Source organism: Trachemys scripta, chromosome 10, assembly GCF_013100865.1.
Source record: "Trachemys scripta elegans isolate TJP31775 chromosome 10, CAS_Tse_1.0, whole genome shotgun sequence".
In the NCBI taxonomy this organism is placed as follows: Eukaryota; Metazoa; Chordata; order Testudines; family Emydidae; genus Trachemys; species Trachemys scripta.
In genome coordinates, this window is record NC_048307.1 from 58,707,308 (window position 1) to 58,730,351 (window position 23,044).

A 23,044-nucleotide genomic window follows, 5' to 3' on the forward strand; every position below is an offset into this window, starting at 1 on the left:
GCGCGCGCACACACACACACACACACACACACACACACACACACGATTTCCCAGACTTTCTATTTCTGATGTTTCTAATGTAAGCAGGAAAATACTTCCGCCCTGCTATACACACACACAAATCAGAAAGCAAAAAGGCCACAAAAACTTTTTTCGGTATCTTTGTGAGGTCACCTTTACAGTGGTACTGTTTGGCACAATACTCATAGTGAACCAGTGACTTTTGTTTGTTTGTTTTAAAGAGATGCACCACTCCTCCACCAGAGCTTCCACCGAGGCCTGGTCTACACTTAAAATCTAGGTTGACATAGCTATATGTCAGTTAAGAGGGTGAAAATTCTCACCCAAACCACTATAGGTATGCCAATCTAACCCCCCAATGTAGACAGCTAAACTGACGTTAGAATACTTCCATTTACCATCATTTGGTAAAGTGGTGTTCCTACAGCAATAAAAAGAAGCCTTCCTTCACGTTATTATTCAGCTTAATAACGTAGCTGAATTCGAAGTACCTTAGTTCGAACTTACCAGGCAGGCTCCCTCGTTGATGCCGCGTACTCCTCTCGCCGAGCTGGAGTACTGGCGTCGATGGCGAGCACTTCCGGGATCGATCCCAGAAGATCGATTGCTTACTGCCGGACCCGGAGGTAAGTGTAGACCTACCCCAGGGTTATCCCAGCATATCTACAGCACCATCGCTATATTGGTGAAGTCCCGATAGTGTAGACTTACCCTCAGACTTATGTCACCTGCACTTCCACTCACCCACTTATTTTGCTATACCAATACTAGATATGTGGAAACATTTTCTTAACAGATATTTGAGGAAGGATTTCTATACATATTTGTGGCAATATCTAAAAAATAGCAAATAGTGGTGCTCTTTCATCTGCAGTGATCACCACTTACAGCTCATTGTTTTTAAATATGAACTGAACATTCCTTTCTGGTACCGTCTTCACCCCAACAACAAGATGACAAGGAATTTGATCACAGCCTGAAATGCTGAATATCAAACATAACTTACTTGTTTTAGGAAAGTACACTGAGGACTACTGAATATCTCTGCAAAAACTTACCTACCCTGCAGGTAACTATAGTAAGCTAAATTATTTAAATTCTATTTTAAAAAAATATTAAAAGTGTAGTAGTTACTATATTACATTATTGTATCTATGTTCTGTCCAGGAATAGATAGTGAACTGCAAAAACAAACAAATCTGCTTTCCTCTTGTGATGTATCAAGATAGCCAGTGCATTTTTTTTTAAAACTACCGTTTTACATTATAAAGATCCTGTGATGCCAGCTTTCAGGTTCTCCAGAGACTGCCAGAGGTCTCAAGGAAAGAGAAGGGGTTGGAGGCAAGCAGCGAGGTGGGGGTAACGGGGCGAGCAGCGATCGAGCCCTGTGGGGGAGTGAGGAGGTGAGCGGCAAGCCAGCAGCGAGTGGGGGTCCTTGCTGTAGGCAGGGGGGTGTCTGGCAGGGGAGTGAGGAAGCAGGCGGGGTGTGTGTGAGAGAAGGCAAGCTGTGAGCCAGCAGTAGGGTGAGGAGGCGAGCGGGGGGGGGGGGGTCTTGGGTGGCGGGGGGGGGAGCAAGGGGGAGGGGGGGGGGGTGGGGGGGGGTGAGGAGGCGGCAAGTGGTGGGTTGGAGGGGGTGAGGAGGGATGCAGGGGGGCAACCCCCCAAAAAACTTACATAAATAAATTACAATGATTTGGATGTATATATGTGCATATTACTTTATTAATTTTAAGAAAAATAAATAATTTTAGGAAAAAGTGTCAGTGCGGCCCCCAGCAAGAATTAGTGTCTGTTCTCTGAGGCCACCAAAAAATTTGATGTGAGAACCCCTGCCTTAGGTGAAATGGACGAACAATTTATCCTATCAAAGCCTTCCTGCATTCCCCTGTCCCCTCAGAAGTAGTCCACAGCCTCATAATAACTTTCCTTGGCCTTGAAAGGCTGAACAGAGCTCTTCAGAGCCTATAAATTCTGCCCTGCTTAGTAAGTATGACAACATTGCAATGCCCTGATGGGTCTTTCAACACTCTTTTCAGCCTATCCAGGAAATTAAGTCATGTCTTACATTGGCAATGTAATGCATTAAAGAAAGAAATTCAGCCAACTGATATCCTTTAAAGTAGTTAAGGAAAATTATGCATACAGTATTAGCTATAAGTTTTTGATTCCTGTAATGCTATCTGCATTATTTTGTTGGGTTTCTATTTTGTCTACTACTGGCAGCAGTTTAATATCCTTTACTAGTATCTCAAACAAAAAAAACAACCCACACACAGACACCACACAACACCTGAACAAAGGCATGTTAATCTCCCAAGACTCCCTGAAACCTATTGCCACAGCAGATAACTGGTACTGCAACACAAGAAGTCAATGCATGACATTAAATAACAAAGATTCCACAGTGGAAGTACTTTATGAAAGCAAACCCTCACATTCAAGGTCGAGGGAAATGCATGCGCCTGTCATGTTGGATTTCCTTACTTCTCTGAAGTACTGCCACAGCAGTGTGACAATACTTTTCATCAAGTTTCAGCTCCATGTGTTTTGACATATTTCTTTCCAAAACTAGCAGGCTTTAGAAGCAGTCTTGTACCAGCACTATTTTTTATATGAAAATCTAAGAATCTACAAGCCTATTTGTATTAATAGAAGTATGACAATTTACACCAATGAGCATCTTTCGGTCTCCAACCAGCGTCTCTAGGTTAAGATTCTGTCTCCTCACCCATTAAAATCTGAGGCCATGATCCTACAGCTGGATCCTTGCACGGAGCCTATTGACAAGGATCTCCCAGGATTTTCCATTAAACTTCTAGCAGCTGAGAGTTTAATATTTCAGACACTTCAAACTTCATTAATTTGAAAGTTTGTATTCTGTCAGACCACAGCCAGATATATTATTTGTGTTTTTTAAAACTGGGACCAGGGATCGCAAGGCAGTTAAAGGTGTTTGTTGGTTTTAAAGAGCCCTGCAAAGTGAATATGGGACAGGTAACGGGCTCACCATACCCGCTATTTTTTTTTTAAACTCAAAATATTCAACTACTGTTTTTCCTCTCCCTTTAGGAGTATGAAACACAAGTCTTGTGCTCCCTTATTTGATGGGCTAGATCAGGAGTCGGCAACCTGTCAGAAGTGGCGTGCTGAGTCTTCATTTATTCACTCTAATTTCGCGTGCCAGTAATACATTTTAACATTTTTAGAGAGTCTCTTTCTATAAGTCTATAATATATAACTAAACTATTGTTGTGTGTAAAGTAAATGAGGTTTTTAAAATGTTGAAGAATCTTCATTTAAAATTAAATTAAAATGCAGAGCCCCCCTGGACCGGTGGCTAGGACCCAGGCAGCATGAGTGCCACTGAAAATCAGCTCACGTGACGCCTTCGGCACCTGTGCCATAGGTTGCCTACCCCTGGGCTAGACAAAGGTCTCAGCCATGACTTATGTGCTCTCTCAGCCATTTGTGGAAGGATACTGGATCTTTTACAGCAACACAAAAGTATTCAGGCTTTGGAATTAAATAGGTATTTTTAAAAAAGTTTTAAACAGTCTGAATAATTTTAAGGTTTCAATGACACGTGTAATACTGCAATCATACCAGTTTTAAAGGAGAAAAAGGGTAGATAAGACCTACATTTCCAACAAAAAAAAATAAAACTAGAATTTGTTTGGGGAGTATTTCAGGCTTTTATACGTCATGAAAAAACAGCAGCACAAATCCCACTTTGTTTTGATAGTCACTTCTAAGGCTACAGGAGTGCTTTCACCTTCAGCCAGCCAAGTTCATCAATATGTACTTCCCCTCACACTAGGAGTTCAACATGATATATACTTTCTAGACTGTCAATAACTTATCCATGTTAGGACAAATTTCCCCACCTTTTAAAACTGTGATAATGAAAAATGAAAGCAATCTTACTCAAAAGTAATGCTTTGAGGGGCAACAGTAAGGGTTGAGGGGCAAAAAAGGTGTGTTTTTCTAATCATGTTAGCTCTATCAAGAGTTGATCTACACAAAAATGTTATGGCATAATTATGTTGGCTGATTTTTATTTTGCCAGAAGTTATACTAGTATAACTGCTCTAGTGTAGACAGTTATAATGGAACAAAGGTGCCTTACACTGGTATAGCATATTCTGGGTCCTGAATCAGAAATTATACCAGTGTGAATTATTTTATACTGGTATAACTGCATCCACACATATTAGCCTGCATCTTAACTTTTTAATCATGCTAAGGCATCTCAATCAATCTAACACAATTAAAAAAGCCACCCTTTTGCCCATCAAGACAGGGCCTAAAGGACTGGTTAATTAGGTCTTGCCTAGACCCGAAACACTACAGTGGCACATTGCTGTAGTCCAGGGGTTGGCAACCTTTCTGAAGTGGTGTGCCGAGTCTTCATTTATTCACTCTGATTTAAGGTTTCGCGTGCCAGTCATACATTTGAACGTTTTTAGAAGGTCTCTTTCTATACGTCTATAATATATAACTAAACTATTGTTGTATGTAAAGTAAATAAGGGTTTTAAAATGTTGAAGAATCTTCATTTAAAATTAAATTAAAATGCAGAGCCCCCCGCCCCCGGTGGCCAGGACTCGGGCAGTGTGAGTGCCACTGAAAATCAGCTCACGTGCTGCCTTCGGCACACGTGCCATAGGTTGCCTACCCCTGCTGTAGTCCTTCAGTGTAAACACTACCTATGCCAAGGAAAGGGGTGTTCCCATCAGCATAGGTAATCCACCTCTACAAGAGGCAGTAGGTTGACAGAAAAAAATTCTTCTGTCTAGCACCATCTACACAGGGAGTTAGGGCGGCTTAAATACATCATTCAGAGGTGCAGATTTTTCACATCCCTGTGTGACATTGCTGGGTTGACTTAACTTTTTAGTGTAGACCAGATCTTATATGATGCTATTGGGTTCTGATTCAACATAAAGAGTGTTTACTTTTGATAAAAAATGAATGGAAATATTTTAAACTACATCAACATGTGCAATTAGAGTACCCCACACATTTGCTATTACTACTTTACATTTGATATTAGAACCTTACTTCCACAGTTTCATTTCCAATATTAGATTAGAGGAGAAGTCCTAGCAAGCAATACAACAGGAAAGTTAGAACTAAGCTAGGAGACAGTCTGAAGGTCCTGACCTAAAGAACAGGAGCAAGAAGAATGTAAAGGCTCACCCTAGAGTGCCAACATTCGGGAACTCACACATGCCTCTCAGAGTAATGGGAGATCTTGATAACCATTTATGAACACCAATATGGATCCACAATTAGGCAAGTTAAGAATAGAGGCATATTAGGTTGAGTTTACTTCATTGTGGATTTCATTTAAAACAGCATTACTTTATAAACTCAAAAACTGCTATACTAATGACAAACATTTGAGGTGTTCTATTTGTAATTGAAAGATAATACTAATATACTTCCAAAGTTTGGCTTTTTAAGTTTAACATCTTTAACTGGATTCCTTCCTATAATCATGGTAAGTATTCAATGCTTACACATAAGAAATATTATATTTTATTAAATTTAGCTCTAAACCAATTATACAAGCCTGAAACCAAATTTCAGAAATGGCTAAAGAAAGTTCAGGATATGCAAATAATCGATTCAAGTCTGCAGAATTATATTAGTATTGTATTTAAATCTCTAGCAGATCCCAGATAATATGCTACTTTCTACAACAGATACAGAATCACACTGTTGCCTAGTAATCTTTCAGAGTAAGAGGTTAAGACAGAAGGTTATTATTATTTATTCACTTTAGTAAGAGCAAGTTGTAGAAAGCTGTTAAGAACTTGAACAATATGAAACAGCCCTTTAAGGAATTTTAAAAATTCATAACTGTTTGTCCATTAAGCTCACATATGCTCAGTTGTTACAGAAGAGCAAAAGGAATTATAGCTACACAAAGCACATAGGTGGTAACAGTGATGGTATAAAATGAGTGACAGACAATTTCAGGAAGTTGCCGTATTGATGACAGTGACTGTTACTAAGCAGAAGTGGTTACAAGAGAAAAAACATTTTCCTATTAAGTACTACAGGTTACTTGTACATAGAAGAGGATAGGACAAGCAGAGAATGTTTGCAAGCTGGGAAAGGCACACATTTTCACTGTTAGACAAGTTCTCATAGCTTTAGATTTACTCTAAAAACCCACTGAACTTAAGTCTCTGACCGCATATTTTAATTAGTTGTCTTGGCAAGATATTTCTTTACACAAACACACACAATCATATTTCTATTCTAAGAGTCAACCACATTATTAGCAACAGAAAAACCCTAACAGGCATTGAACTTAGTTGTATTACAGCAATTCAACTGGTTTGGCAAGAAAACTGTCCAATTTTTAATCTAAACTTGTTAGTATACGGTTACAAAAACTCCAATTTTATTTTCACCCTTACATTTAGTATTCTTAGCTTCAGCTTTGATTTAAACATGGACAGTTAGGTTAATAACACTATGTAAGTCATGGTTTTAAAATGTAAGCATTACTATTTGAAAACCCTGGAATGTTTTAGCTTCAGTGATCTCCAAGGCAAATACAATATCAATTAATTCAGGAGTAAGAGTTCTTCTTTTTCTTCATTCTGTTGTAAAAAAGTTTTACTGAAGCCTTTGGTCAAGCCCTAATTTAAGGCTTCAACAAACTAGATGTATTCTTTCCAGGGAAGTGGGAAGCTAGCTCTGGCAAGTGATGGAAACATCAACTTTCATTTTAAATTAAAGCTTGATTTTGTGAAAGTTTCTAGCCCACGTGTCTGCTAAGAAAACCTTCTAAACACAAAGTATAATGATGCAGTGCCATCATGAATCTGCAGACAACCAATTGCTGCGGCTCATACCTTTGCTAAGCAGCAGAATGAAACAAGACTGATCACTGCCACTGTTAGTGAGAACCTTGCATGTGGGAGTGAAACTATGAATGGTTATGACCATTTCTGATGCTGCTTTGGACAGCTATGGGCAGAAGCAGACACTGGAGTTATTCACCAGGGAGGAACAGCCAACTAATGGAGGTTGGGGAACGAGAGTAGGAGAGACCTCTTCCATTTCTTCCCCAGCAATGCAGCCAGAGGATGATGGGATAATAGTGGACATTCTTCTGTTGGCAACAACCAGGAAAGACAGAACTAAGAGAATTTTTCACTTGACCAGAGCTCAAAGAGCCACACTGGCAGCAACTAGAAGGGATGGAGTCGCATTAGCCCTTCATTTTTCATCTCTTGCTAGTAGGCTTAGTTCTCTATCTAGTAACTGTCAGGCAGATGTTTCAAGCCCCGATTTAGGGCTTGTCTACATGGGGAAATTTAAGAGTATACAGTTATACTGCTGTAACTATAGTAAATTTCCCCATTTAGACTAGCCTTAAATAGCTCAGAACAGCAGAAGGGAGCAGAAGAAACCGGAGTTCAAATACTTGCTTAATCAAAGTGAAAATAAAATTCATCCCAGTCCCAAATTATACATATCACAAAGTCACTATACAATCTAGCTCAATATACATGTTTGTAAATTTGGGCCAGATGGGTCCAGAACAAGAATTACCATGTGCACTGCAGATCAGGATTAAGACACATTGGTAGAGCTGTTTTGGAAAGCATTTGTGCAGCATCTGCCTGCATTATGGCTGGTTTGCGCGGTGCTGTTAGTTTGGTTGACATATGAATTACCGTATATACTCATTCATAAGCCAAATTTTTTTAGTAAAAAAGGGAAGCACCAGAGAAGGGGGTCGGCTTATGAACAGGTATAGAGAGGGAAAGGTGGGACACAGCCCCTCTCCCCAACCGAGGGAGCAAAGAGAGGCAGCACAGCCAGAAGCGAAGAGGCGGGGCCAGAGTCTCTCAGCTTATGGCCACGCTGCTCTCCCCCCCAGCCTCCGAAGCAGCCGCGCCGCCCGGTCTGGCCCGCCGAAGCAGACTGCGGCCGCGCCAGAGACATCCGCCCCTGGCCTTCTCCAGATAAGGTGGAAAGGGATGGGATGAGGAGAGTGTGGGGGTCCCGGGCTATGGGTGGGGTCATGTGGGGGGGGGGGGTCACAGGGGTTACTCCTCGGAGTAACCTCCTCTCCCCCCCGCCAAAAAAACAGTTCACCACTAGTTGCTATCCCAGCCTGTCAGGGTAAGCAGCTGGTGCACCAGGACACTTTGTTTACTTAGGTTTACCTCTGTGCCTGTGGACGCTCGAGGTAAACAAACCATCTCGGCCCACCAGCGGCTTATCCTGATGGCCCAGGAGCCAAAGTTTGCTGACCCCTGAATTATACGGTCAGCTTATGAATGGGTCATAAAAATTTTCCATTTTTACTTATCCATCTTGAGGTGGTCAGCCTATAAATGAACCGGCTTATGATCAAGTATATACGGTAAGTTTCATCCTCTTAAAATTCTTGCCATTATCTCAATTAGCCGACAATTCAGCCTCCAATCTGTAAAAAGATCATCATTAACTAAGCTTTCTAAATAGAAAGTTACTACCAAAGCAGATGTGTAAATTGAAGTGTAAAGAATATTCCTTTTTGAAAATACAGTATAGGTTTTCACTCAAGCACATGAAATCATGAATACATATACACAGGGAATAAGTTTATTAACATATATTGTTCTTGTTGATCAGAAGACCTCCTCTGCTCTTTCTTAAAACTCATCCATACTAAGGAAAAAAAGGTTTTTGTTGAACATGATAGTTGGACACATTTTAAGATCTTAATGTAGACAGGGAAATTGCAGTTTGTATTAGCTGGCTGAGGAACTCTAGGCTCCCCACAAGGAGCTTCAGCAGGTACTGCAGCATACCATTGTACTAATGATGTCATCAGACCACTTCCTACAGTTTTGAGTCTGGACATTCTGTCCCCTCCTGATTGACTGACTGTTTGCCCCAATCCATCCCCATACCTCAGCCACCCACCACCTTCCATGCACGTTTCCCCTTTTCCTCCCCCCTCTCCTCTTATTCCATTTACCACACACACACACTTTTTCGTTTAGCTAATTCCTTAACATTTTTAATAGATCATGGTATTAACATGACAATTGCAAGACATCACTCTGGTGGTATGTTATATCCTATTCTCCTACCCTTTACCTGTCTCCTCTATTCAGACTATACATTTGTCAAGAAAGGGATTGTCTACTACATTGCATACTGCATAGCACAATGGGGCCCTGTTCTCAGCTGGCCCCCAGGCACTACTATAAACAACAAGAGAGTCTGCTAGAAAGTCTACCAACATTTTTAGATCTAACAGCAAGGCAAATTTCTTTCTTTGAGCCAGCAAATTATAAAATAGTCTATTACACTAAACAGCTTGTGATATGTAATTTTACTTGCTAGCACACCAAAAAAAAGTAATTTAAAGCATTACCTTTGTCTCAGGTTCTTAAGACAAGCCAGACAAACATTTTTCTGTAGCGTCCAAAATAACAAAAAGAAATGAGCAGAGCGGGAAAAACAAACATTTGAAGCCCCCTATAAACAGTGGAATAGGTCACATTCTCCTAAAATACCCCACTAAAAGAGGATCGAGCTAACATAAACAAAATGAGTTATGAGAAACAGATGCCAAATATACCTAGTGATTACTCTTTCACAGAGATTTAAAAAAAAAGTGCCCTCATTTTTGTCATTAAAGCCTCTGACTTCTGTGCAAATATCTCTTATAGATACACACCAAACGTAAACCTCATTCACTCAGAAGATTATTTTGGGGCTAATTTAAAAACACCAAAAACTTTAACCTCCCTGATGACAGAAGGTTTTGGCATGCATGTCAGAGACATTTAAAAATAACAGTAGGTCTCCATCAGCTGAACTGCCCCCACAGTTTTAGGCAACTCTATTAGCAGAACCTACGTCGCTTCCCTCTCCCCCACCGTCACATTAACATTCACACAGGAAAGGCCTGACCCACCACACACAACAAACGGGACCGTTCACCCGAGCCCCTTTATCTGCCACCCATCGCACCAAGGGGCACCATCAGCAGCCTCGGACTCACCCACACCTTAATGTGGACAATACACACCTCCCCCAGCGCCTCCCTCCTCTCCCCCACAGCCACAACCGGCCCCGCCCCCACATCCCGCTCCCAGCGGGGGGACCCCAACGTACCTGGGACATTAACGCCGCGGGAGGGGGCGCTAGGTGGTAACAGCCCCCAGCTAGGGGGACGGGAGAAAAAGGAAGAGGCGCCGCCAGCCACCGGAAGGACCCAGCGCGGCACAGCTCGTCTTGGCCCGGCCCAGCAGGCCCCGGCTCCCTTCTCCGCTGCGCCCTCACCCGGGGCCCTGCCGCCGCTCACGCACAGCCCGCAACACGGCCTTCGCCCCGCTGGCCGAGTCCCCACCCAAAGCTGCTCGGGGCCCGGCGAATGCGCAGCCCAGGCGGTTGGGGTTTTGTCTGCTACGCAGCCCCCTGCGCGGACCGCCGCTGCTGCCAAACCCTCCCTCCCCAGGCGCGGCACGACACTTGGTGCTGCTTTACAGCAGCCTGCAAAGCGCAGCCGCTGCGCAGAGCGCCCCTCCTTCCGTGCGGCTCCTCCGCCTGGGCGGGGCTTAGGGTGGCGCGAGCCCTCTGCTGAGGGGCGCCATCTGTTGGGCGGAGGCGTGCATGGCAGCGGCAGCAATCGCACAGCCAGGGCCGCTGTGCTGAGCCCACCCCTGGCTCCTGATGGAGATGGAAGATGGAGAAGGGCAGAGAGGTAAGCTAAGCAGTTATGAGCCAGGCCCACGCACATCATGCGATTGGTGCAGAAATCACCAGATATTGTTAAATAATAAATGCGGGGATCTTTGTATTTGCTTTGTGGTTTCTGAGCCTCTCAGGTGCACTCCCTTCATCTTTTCATACTCTTCTCCTTAACCAGAAGGGTTACAAACTTACTTAAAAATAGGTCGAAGATCAGAATATCTGATGAATGCACCTGCAATAAGGAGTCTGCGAGAGACTACGCTGCCCTTCTCTTCCTCCTCATTATGAAGGCCCTATGAAGGCTCAATCACTGTAAAGTTGTTTTTGGCTCTGGATTCAGACTATGCTAAAGCATTGTTCCCATCACACAATAAAATACAAATAAATAAAGATGTATTATAAAAAAGACAGCGAATGTTGCCAACTTAGTTCTTCTGGTGTCCTGAGCTGAGTTTCACCCAGTTAAAAAGTCAAGAGGTTCGCCTCTATATGTTCTGGTAGAGCTCCATTCAACTACCTACAAAATGGATCCTTGTCCCTCATGGATGACTGATGCTAGTGAACAATACCTGGGCTCTTTATTATAATAGAGCAATGGCTCCACTATGGTTAAGGTTAAGACCAGCTTTCTGGTTAAAGCTTGACTGTTCTAAATGCTCTAAAATCTGTACAGAGTCTCAGATTGCCTTGGAATTTGGGTGCCTCCTGAGAGCCCAGGGTTTGACAAGTGATCCAAATTTGTGGCCATTTGAACAAGGGGTTCCTAAAATACGCCCATCCCCCAAACTAAATCAGCTTTTCTTACAGTGCATATGTTCTGCTGGCAACACATTTTTGCTCACAGACAGAAATCAACTCAGGATTGAGATTATCACACCAGGGTCTCAAAATCTTACAAATTACCCCCAACAGAGAGTATCCAACCAACTAACCCATTATGGGAAGTCAAATTGCAAATGTTATTAGCCAAAGACTTTAGTCCTCCTGCTAGGAGTAGCACCTTTTGAAGTGCTTGGCAATGTCTCAAATGGATTACACTGAGCACGTGCACAGAGAGAGGGGCTAACTATCCAGAGAACTACTTCAACATCACAGGACTATATGGTTTTGATGGAATTATACAGGGGATAAATGGGGATGAGTGGCTAGGAGAGGGTTGGAGGTCAGGTGATGGAAGGGATGGGGTGGGGGCTAGAGAGAGTGAGAGGGGAGGGGCAATGGGAAGGGGGATATATGGGTGAGTGACAGGAGGAATGGGGTAGAGTAGGGGCAGGAACATCTGGCAGCCCTACATTTCCTTCCTGCATGTGTGCTATGACCTGGGGGCTCCCAGACATCTACAGGGGCTATGATTCCCCCACTGCTTCTACTCAGGTGATCTGGAAGTCTTGCCTTTCTCCCTACCCCCTTTGGGGCCTAGGATCTAGAAATCCCCCCTGGTGCCATCTGAGCCCCATTCTATGCTCCCATGTGAGTGTCAGGATCTAAGGGTCTCTGCCATCTATGGCAGTCTGACTCCTGGCATCAGCATCCCATCTTCACTTTGGACTGTTATGTGGAGCTGGTGACATTTCCCCCACCCGTCCTTCCCCTCCTTATCTTCTTGGGGTGGTTAGATGGCTTGCCCCCATTTGGAGGAGTCTGCAACAGCAAATCTGAGAGCCAAAAGGCCAGAGCGGGGAGCCAGGCCCAGCCCCACAGGACAGAAGCTGCCACTGTGGGGTGAGTGCAGGGTAGGTTCCCTCTCCAAACCACACCCCAAAGGCCTTCCCCTCACACTGGGCAGGGATAGAGACAATGACCCACACACATTCAGTAGAAACCACTTTCACTCAGCCCCCAACAGAATATTTTCACCAGATGCCTATGCTGAGGGGTGAGTGCCCTGGGCACAATGGGTCTCTGCGTTAATCCACTACTGAGTAGAGCACAGCATGCAGGGCAGGGGTAAGGAGAGGTAGGAGGTAAGTGGGGGGAGGGGACAAATGGGGAAGAAAGAGAGGAGGGACAGAGAGGAAGGGTAGGGGGCAGGTATGAGGTGGGAAGTGGAGAAGGAGGGTGCATGGGGAAGAGAAAGAGCATAGGGCAAGTGTAAGGTGAGGAGGGGAAAGGAGAGGGCAGGTGTGGGGAATGGCATGGTTCCCACACTATAAAATTTAGCACTTCAGTACTGGTGGGGAGCTTAGAACAAGCATGCTTAAAGCATGCTCCAAGAACACGCTGCTGAGATGACTGAGGAGCTGATAATGTGTATGCTTAATACCTATCAGAAATTCTCCAGCTCTTGAGGAGTGGGGTTGGAAACACCCACTGACATAAATGGTTCATAGCTATTGTGTCACGCTGTTTATTTCTCTCCAGTGTATTCTCTTTCAGTTGAGAACATCTCAATTAGATGAATGGGCCATTTAACATCTCTCTGGGCCTGATGTGATGATGATGATGTGTTCTAGGTGTCAACTAACAGCTAAATGAGCTGGGGAGGATGAGCTGGAAATGTTAGGGGAGGGGGAACGGTTAGGATACATGTTGCCAGGACTGGTGGTGCAGGAGGTGGAGAATGAGAGACACACAGCAGTCTTCTCTCACACACTTAAAAGGTTAGTGTAACCACCATGTTATAGAACTGACTAGATTTGGGACATATGCTATCTATGGTTTCTCTTTCACTGGCCCTGTTAGCAACTACACATTGCAACCATTTCAAAGTATGACCATTATTTCTAGTCCACTATACTAAACTGTACAGGAGCGGGGAGCCAAAAAATTAATTAATACAGAGTTAAGGTTGCCCAGTGATAGCTTGTCTCTTCCAGAATGTCAAGTTCAGCAAAACTCAAACATCTGAAAACCAGGAAATACAGAGTTAAGGTAAATGCCTACACAACCTTAACTCAACCCTGTATGGGTGATGCTCCAAAACACAGATAACACACACTTAGACTCTGCTTGTTAATTGTAATGGAAAGGCACTATCTGCACTTGCCCTATGCTCAAATACTGAGGCTATGTCTCCACTGTGGACCTTACAGCGGCACAGCTGTCGTGGTACAGTTGTGCCGCTGTAAGGTCTCCAGTGTAGCTGTTCTTTACCAGCAGGAGAGAGCTCCGCTGCCAGCATAATTGAACCACCCACAACGAGTAGCATTCCCTATGTTGGCAGGAGAGCTTCTCCCGCAGACATAGCGATGTCCACACCAGCACTTTTGTGAGTGAAACTGCTGTCAGTCAGAGATGTGTTTTTTCACACCCCGGCCAACAAAAGTTTTACTGACAAAAGTGCTAGTGTAGACAAAGCCTGAGTCTATTCCCTGACAGAGTATCACACTTGCAAAATTTAACAACCACTTCAAACCCTTTTACAACCCATTTATACTTGCACACAGTATACTAGTTAAATCTATATTTTCCCCTACCTGTCATTAAATGCAGTCTGCTCTCATATCCCACCTCACTGCTAACAATACCCATGCCAAGAAGACACCAGTGCCCTGCTGCTGACACAATTTACACAGTTCCGTATTGAAATGTGCAGACTGAAAACTCAATGTACACATGCATCTCTTTCCTTTGATAACACAGGGGAGAGGGGAGACTTGGATTCAGAACTCCTCACATCACAATCATAGCTTTGATGCTCCTCAGACTAAAACTAATCCCAAATCTCCTTATATCACAAACACTCCTTTACCAATCTACAACACCTACTGCCTCCACTATCCAGTGCTCACTACACCTAAAGCATGGATAGTAACTTGAGTACATGCAAATAATTTCCAGTGGCTCTTACGACCTCCAGGAAGACTGCGTTAAGATTGTGTGGGCATTTACCTTACTTCTGTATTTCCTGGTATTCAGAAGTTTGGAAGGGCAGAAGTTATCATCGAGCAACCTTAACTCTGCATTAACAAAGTTTGTCATTTAATTGGCTGTGATTGTTAATGCCTCCCTCTGAGAGGGCTGGCCACTGGCAATGCTCAGATGTGCCAGCTCTCACCCAAAAATAACACTTGATAGAAATTACTTTGTCCATTATTGAACCACTCAATTTTTTTTCTGGGAAATGAAAAGTTTGAGGAGGCATTGTCAAAAAGTTTGTAGAAAAAAAATTCATTAAATTGTTCACAATGTTTTAAATATTTTTCGAATTTAAAAATATTTTTCATTAACTTTGTTTTTTCTTCCACATACTACTCAATCTACTTATAGCCTTTGACAGTATTAAAGGATGATGCTATTCTGGCTGAGAGACCCAGCAGCGGTGCCCAAATGTGCGATGAAGTGGTTCTACTCATTCCCTGAGGGTATGTCTACACTCATAGGTCGAATTTATAGAAGCCGGTTTTATAGAAATCGGTTTTATACAGTCGATTGTGTGTGTCCCCACATAAAATGCTCTAAGTGCATTAAGTCGGCGGACCGCGTCCACAGTACCGAGGCTAGCGTTGACTTCCGGAGCATTGTACTGTGGGTAGCTATCCCACAGTTCCCGCAGTCTCCGCCGCCCATTGGAATTCTGGGTTGAGATCCCAATGCCTGATGATGCAAAAACAGTGTCACGTGGGGTTCTGGGTACATGTCGTCAGGCCCCTCCCCCTCCGTCAGAGCAATGGCAGACAATCGATTTGCGCCTTTTTACTTGGGTTATCTGTGCAGACAACATACCACGGCAAGCATGGAGCCCACTCAGCTCACCATCACCATATGTCATCTGGGTGCCGGCAGACGTGGTACTGCATTGCTACACAGCAGCAGCTAATTGCCTTTTGGCAGTAGACGGTGCAGTATGACTGGTAGCCATCATCGGCTATCTGGGTGCTGGCAGACGTGGGGCTACATTGCTATACAGCAGCAGCTCCTTGCCTTTTGGCAGTGGATGGTGTATTACAACTGGTATCCATCGTCGTCGTATTCCTCAGTGAGTTAGGTCAGAGGCACCTGGGCAGACATGTTTTGTCTCCTGGAGACAGTCCTGCCGGCAGTCCTATTGAACCATCTTGACGATGATATCTAGCTGGCATAATACAGCATCTTCTGCCAAGCACCCAGAAGATGCCGATGGCTATCAGTCATGCTGCACCGTCTGCTACCAGCCTAAGATGTAAAAGATAGATGGACCAGATTTGTTCTGTATTCATTTGCTTCCCCCTCCCTCCGTGAAATCAATGGCCTGCTAAACCCAGGGTTTTGAGTTCAATCTTTGGGGGGGCCATTCTGTGTGACAGTTGTTTGTGTTTCTCCCTGATGCACAGCCACCTTTGTTGATTTTAATTCCCTGTAAGCCATGTCGTCATTCGCCCCTCCCTCCCTCTGTCAGACAATAGTTTCGCATCTTTTTTCAGCCCAGACGCTATAGCACTGGGATCATGGAGCCCGCTCAGATCACCGCGGCAATTATGAGCATTATGAACACCATGCGCATTGTCCTGGAGTATACGCAGAGCCAGAACATGCCAAAGCAAAACCAGGTCAGGAGGCGATTGCAGCGCGGCGACGGGAGTGATGAGGAAATTGACATGGACATAGACCTCTCACAAAGTACAGGCCCCAGCAATATGCAAATCATGATGTTACTGGGGGAGGTTCATGGCGTGGAACACCAATTCTGGGCCCGGGAAACAAGCACAGACTGGTGGGACCTCATCGTGTTGCAGGTGTGGGACGATTCCCAGTGGCTGCAAAACTTTTGCATGCGTTAGGGCACTTTCATGGAACTTTGTGACTTGCTTTCCCCTGCCCTGAAGTGCCAGAATACCAGGATGAGAGCAGCCCTCACAGTTGAGAAGCGAGTGGCGATAGCCCTGTGGAAGCTTGCAACGCCAGACAGCTACCGGTCAGTCGGGAATCAATTTGGAGTGGGCAAATCTACTGTGGGGGCTGCTGTGATTCAAGTAGCCAACGCAATCAAAGACCTGCTGATATCAAGGGTAGTGACTCTGGGAAACGTGCAGGTCATAGTGGATGGCTTTGCTGCAATGGGATTCCCAAACTGCGGTGGGGCGATAGACGGAACCCATATCCCTATCTTGTCACCGGAGCACCAAGTCACCGAGTACATAAACTGCAAGGGGTACTTTTCAATGCTGCTGTAAGCCCTGGTGGATCACAAGGGACGCTTCACTAACATCAACATGGGATGGCCGGGAAAGGTACATGATGCTCGCGTCTTCAGGAACTCTGGTCTGTTTCAAAAGCTGGAGGAAGGGACTTTCTTCCCGGACCAGAAAATAACCATTGGGAATGTTGAAATGCCTATAGTTATTCTTGGGGACCCAGCCTACCCCTTAATGCCATGGCTCATGAAGCCGTACACAGACAGCCCGGACAGTAGTCAGGACCTGTTCAACTATAGGCTGAGCAAGTGCCGAATGGTGGTAGAATGTGCATTTGGACGTTTAAAAGCGCGCTGGCGCAGTTTACTGACTCGGATAGACATCAGCGAAACCAATATTCCAATTGTTATTGCTGTTTGCTGTGCGCTCCACAATATCTGTGAGAGTAAGGGGGAAACATTTATGGCGGGGTGGGATGTTGAGGCAAATCGCCTGGCCGCTGATTATGCGCAGCCAGACACCAGGGTGCTTAGAAGAGTACAGCAGGGCGCGGTGCGCATCAGAGAAGCTTTGAAAACCAGTTTTGTGACTGGCCAGGCTACGGTGTGAAACTTCTGTTTGTTTCTCCTTGATGAACCCCCCGCCCCTCAGGTCACTCTACTTCCCTGTAAACTAACCACCCTCCCCTCCCCTCTTCGAGCACCGCTTGCAGAGGCAATAAAGTCATTGTTACTTCACATTCATGCATTCTTTATTAATTCATCACACAACTAGGGGGATAACTGCCAAGGTAGCCCAGGAGAGGTGGGGGAGGAGGGAAGGAAAAGGACACACTGCAGTTTAAAACTTTAACACTTATTGAAGGCCAGCCTTCTGATGCTTGGGCATCATTTGGGGTGGAGTGGCTGGGTGGCCAGAGGCCCCCGCACCGCGTTCTTGGGCATTTGGGTGAGGAGGCTATGGAACTTGGGGAGGAGGGCTGTTGGTTACACAGGGGCTGTAGCGGCGGTCTCTGCTCCTGCTGCCTTTCCTGCAGCTCAACCATAAGCTGGAGCATATCAGTTTGATGCTCCAGCAGCTGGAGCATCGACTCTTGCCTTCTGTCAGCAAGCTGACGCCACCTATCCTCTTCAGCCCGCCACTTGCTCTCTTCAGCCCGCCACCTCTCCTCTCGTTCATATTGTGTTTTGCACTCTGACACTGATTACCTCCACGCATTCTGCTGTGCTCTGTCAGCATGGGAGGACATCTGGAGCTACGAGAACATATCATCCCGAATCCGCCGTTTTCTCCTTTTAATCTTCACTAGCCTCTGCGAAGGAGAAACGTTTGCAGCTGGTGGAGGAGAAGGGAGAGGTGGTTTAAAAAGACACATTTTAGAGAACAATGGATACACTCTTTCACATTACATTTTGCTGTTCACATTACACAGCACATATGTTTTCGTTACAAGGTCACATTTTTCCTCTTATATTGAGGGCCTGCCGGTTTGGTGTGAGAGATCACTCACGCAGTGCCAGGCAGCAGAATTCGGCTTGCAGGCAGCCATGGTAAGCCACAGTCTTTTGGCTTTTTTAACCTTCATAACATGTGGGAATGGTTTCAAATAGCAGCGCCCTCATTTCCCATACCAAGCACCCGTTGGGTTGGCCATTTAAAATGGGTTTGCAATGTAAAAGGAGGGGCTGCGGTTTCTGGGTTAACATGCAGCACAAACCCAACTACCCCTACCCCCACCCAATTCTCTGGGATGATCACTTCACCCCTCCCCCCCACCGCGTGGCTAACAGCGGGGAACATTTATGTTCAGCCAAACAGGAACGGGCACCTCTGAATGTCCCCTTAATAAAATCACCCCATTTCAACCAGGTGACCGTGAATGATATCACTCTCCTGAGGATAACAAAGAGAGATAAGGAATGGATGTTGTTTGAATGCCAGCAAACACCGGGACCATACGCTGCCATGCTTTGTTATGCAATGATTCCAGACTATGTGCTACTGGCCTGGTGTGGTAAAGGGTCCTACCATGGCGGACGGGATAAGGCAGCCCTCCCCAGAAACCTTTTGCAAAGGCTTTGGGAGTACATGAAGGAGAGCTTTCTGGAGATGTCTCTGGAGGATTTCCGCTCCATCCCCATACACGTTAACAGACTTTTCCAGTAGCTGTACTGGCTGCGATTGCCAGGGCAAATTAATCATTAATCATTAAATACGCTTGCTTTTAAACCATGTGTAATATTTACAAAGGTCTGGGAGCACGCCTTGGGTGAGTTTGGGGGTTACTGGTTCCAGATCCAGGGTGATAAACATATCCTGGCTGTTGGGGAAACCGGTTTCTCCGCTTCCTTGCTGTGAGCTATCTTCATCATCATCTTCCTCGTACCCCGAACCTGCTTCCCTGTTGCGTGATTCTCTACTGATGGAGTCAAAGCACACAGTTGGGGTAGTGGTGGCTGCACCCATTAGCATGGCATGCAGCTCCGCGTAGAAGCGGCATGTTTGCGGCTCTGCCCCGGACCTTCCGTTTGCCTCTCTGGCTTTGTGTTAGGCTTGCCTTAGCTCCTTAATTTTCACACGGCACTGCTGTGCGTCCCTGTTATGGCCTCTGTCCTTCATGGCCTTTGAGACTTTTTCTAATATTTTGCCATTTCATTTACGGCTACGGAGTTCAGCTAGCACTGATTCGTCTCCCCATATGGCGAGCAGATCCCGTACCTCCCATTCGGTCCATGCTGGAGCTCTTTTGCGATCCTGGGACTCCATCATGGTTACCTGTCCTGATGAGCTCTGCATGGTCACCTGTGCTCTCCACGCTGGGCAAAGAGGAAATGAAATTCAAAAGTTTGTGGGGCTTTTCCTATCTTACCTGGTCATCTGAGTCTCTGAGTTGAGAGTGCTGTCCAGAGCGGTCACAATGAAGCACTGTCGGATACCTCCCGGAGGCCAATAATGTGGAATTCCGTCCACACTACCCCAAATCCGACCCACAAAGGCCGATTTCAGCGCTAATCCCCTCGTCGGAGGAGGAGTAAAGAAACTGGTTTAAAGGGCCCTTTAAGTCGAAAAAAAGGGCTTCGTCGTGTGGACGTGTCCAGGCTTAATTCGATTTAATGCTGCTAAATTTGACCTAAACTCGTAGTGTAGACCAGGCCTAAGGGAAATTACAGATAATAGTGATGTGCTCCTACTCTTCCTCCTTCAGAGCTCTCAGCTATGGAGTTCCACAGGCCTCACTCATAGAAATGTAGGGCTGGAACAAGGGACCATGAGAGGTCATCAAGTCTAGCCCCTTGCACAGAGGCAGAATCAAGTAAACCCGACCCATACAACATATTCCATACACAGTCCACTCAGTTGTACCAGCATTATATTTGGGGAATGTTTTTCTAACATTAATACCTGGAACAGGCTTCTCTGGAGGTAGAAATGGTGAGGTTTTTAAATTAAAATGTTTGGGGTTTAAATTTTAGGGAAAATGTCCTTGTCCCCATCCCCATCTGCATACTTTGTGTGGGCATTGTGAAAGTGAATCCCTAAATTTAGTGGCCTATGTGAGGCAGAAGAGGATTGAAGCATATGCGGAGTGGAAAAGCAAACACTACAGCTGTCAGTGCCGTATCTTTTCTGAGGATACATAAATTAATTTTGTAAGGTCATTCATTGAGCATCTTTCAAAAGTACTAATTTCACAATAAATGTGCACCACTCATGTAATTATACATTTCCTGAGATATCTGGAAAAACGAAGCGTCCTAAACTCCTGGATACAAAATTTTGTCACAAAATGGCCTTGAGAAATTACATAAATCCAGGGTGCTCAACCAGTCAGATGTTTTCTAGTCACATGATTAAGGAGATGTAGCAAGAGTGATAGTCACTTTTATCCTTTTTTATGTGATCACATAGAAGAAACTAACATGATAGAGGGAGAAGTATTTTTTTATTTGTGAGCAACTAAGTTCATAATTTCATTAAAAAAATCAAAACCAAACATTCCACCAAGCACATTGCTCATGGAAAGATAATATATCTGTATACTTTTTCAATGCTGGTAAAATAAGTGGAATGAAATTTTTATTTTGTTTAATTTTTGTGGGTGTTTTTGTATTTTTCCACGATGAATCACAGATAAATAAAACAGTAAGATTTCAACAAACTACCTGTTTCTATTCCATGATCTAATTTCAGATCAAGAGATTACATGCTATTTCCTAGCAAATATGCACAGTTTTAAATAATCAAATGGAGAACATTAATTTCTGATTTATAAATAATTTATGGTTCTTTTCCTTGCTATCTTATGGGTGAATTATATTGGAGCTAAAGCAGAAATTAATTTCTACAAAGTTCTTCTCACTTTTATATTATACACTACTTCAATAATATATCAACAGGAAAACTACACAGTGGAGTGGAAGATGGTGTTTCCCATTTATAGCAACCAAATGCATTAAATTTTAAAATTAAGGATCACTAATAATTTATCTGTATTCAGTTAGGCATTTATGTACAATCTATATTATGCTTCATGCTTTGCTTTCAGGAGAGAGAGAGCACGCATGCAGCAAACAAACTTTGCATATAATTAGGAATTAGGGCTGTCAAGCAATTAAAAAGAATTGCAATTAACTGCACGATTAAAAAATTAATCTCATGATTAATTGCACTGTTAACCAATAGTATACCATTTAGTTAAATATTTGTGGATGTTTTCTACATTTTCAAATATATTGATTTCAAATACAACACAGAATACAAAGTGTACCGGTCTTACTTCAGATTTTTGATTACAAGTATTTGCCCTTTAAAAAAACAAAAGAAATAGTATTTTTCAATTCACCTAATACAAGTACCATAGTGAAATCTCTTTATCGTGAAAGTTGAACTTACAAATGTAGAATTGTGTTAAAAAAAAATGCATTCAAAAATAAAACAATGTAAAATTTTAGAGCCTACAAGTCCACTCAGTCCTACTTCTTGTTCAGCCAAATCACTCAGACAAACAAGTTTGTTTACATTTGCAGGAGATAATGCTGCCCACTTGTTTACAATGTCATCTGAAAGTGAGAAGAGACATTCACATGACACAGTTGTAGTCAGCGTTGCAAGATATTTACATGCCAGATGCACTAAAGATTCATATGTCCCTTCATGCTTCAACCACCATTCCAGGGGACATGCTTCCATGCGGATGACAGGTTCTGCTCGATAACAATCCAAAGCAGTGCGGACTGATGCATGTTCATGTTCATTATCTGAGTCAGATGCCACCAGCAGAAAGTTGATTTTTCTTTCTTGGTGGTTTGGGTTCTGTAGTTTCCGCATTGGAGTGTTGCTCTTTTAAGACTTCTGAAAGCATGCTCCACACCCAGGGCCAGCTCCAGGGTTTTGGCTGCCCCAAGCAGTCAAACAAACAACAAAAAAGCCGCGATCGCGATCTGCGGCGGCAATTCGGCAGGAAGTCCTTCGCTCCAAGCAGGAGTGAGGGACCGTCCGCCGAATTGCCACCAACAGCTGGATGTGCCGCCCCTCTCTGAAGTGGCCACCCCAAGCACCTGCTTGGTAAGCTGGTGCCTAGAGCCGGCCCTGTCCACACCTCGTCCCGCTCAGATTTTGGAAGGCACTTCAAATTCTTAAACCTTGGATCGAGTGCTGTAGCTATCTTTAGAAATCTCACACTGGTACCTTCTTTGCATTTTGTCAAATCTGCAGTGAAAGTGTTCTTAAAATGAACAATATGTGCTGGGTCATCATCTGAGACTGCTAGAACATGAAATATATGGCAGAATGTGGGTAAAACAGAATAGGGGACATACAATTCTCCCCCAAGGATTTCAGTCACAAATTTCATTCATGCATTTTTTTAACAAGCGTCATCAGCATGGAAGCATGTCCTCTGGAATGGTGGCCGAAGCATGAAGGGACATATGAATAATTAGCATATCTGGCACGTAAATACTTTGCAATGCCAGCTACAAAAGTGCCATGCAAATATCTGTTCTCACTTTCTGGTGACATTGTAAATAATAAGAGGGCTGCATTATCTCCTGTAAATGTAAACAAACCTATTTGTCTTGGCGATTGGCTGAACAAGAAGTAGGACTGAGTGGACTTGTAGGCGCTAAAGTTTTACATGGTTTTGTTTTTGAGTGAAGTTATGTAACAAAAAAAAAAATCTACATTTGGCAGTTGCATTTTCACAACAAAGAGATTGCACTACAGTACTGGTGTGAGGTTAATTGAAA

The 23,044-nt window shown here is 44.1% G+C and overlaps 1 protein-coding gene across 5 annotated transcripts in view; it reads right to left on the minus strand.

The window, feature by feature from the left end:
• Positions 1-10,491, minus strand: part of RNF111 (ring finger protein 111) — an 84,689-nt gene extending 74,198 nt beyond the window's left edge. For 3 of the 5 annotated variants that reach the window (XM_034782949.1, XM_034782948.1, XM_034782946.1), the window contains exon 1: positions 10,165-10,490. The gene's annotated coding sequence lies outside the window, so the exon portion shown is untranslated. Of the gene's footprint in view, positions 1-9,418; positions 9,440-10,164 lie in introns of those variants that run through there. The other 2 variants (XM_034782947.1, XM_034782950.1) reach the window with 2 other exon arrangements.
• Between the last annotated feature and the right edge of the window lie 12,553 nt (positions 10,492-23,044).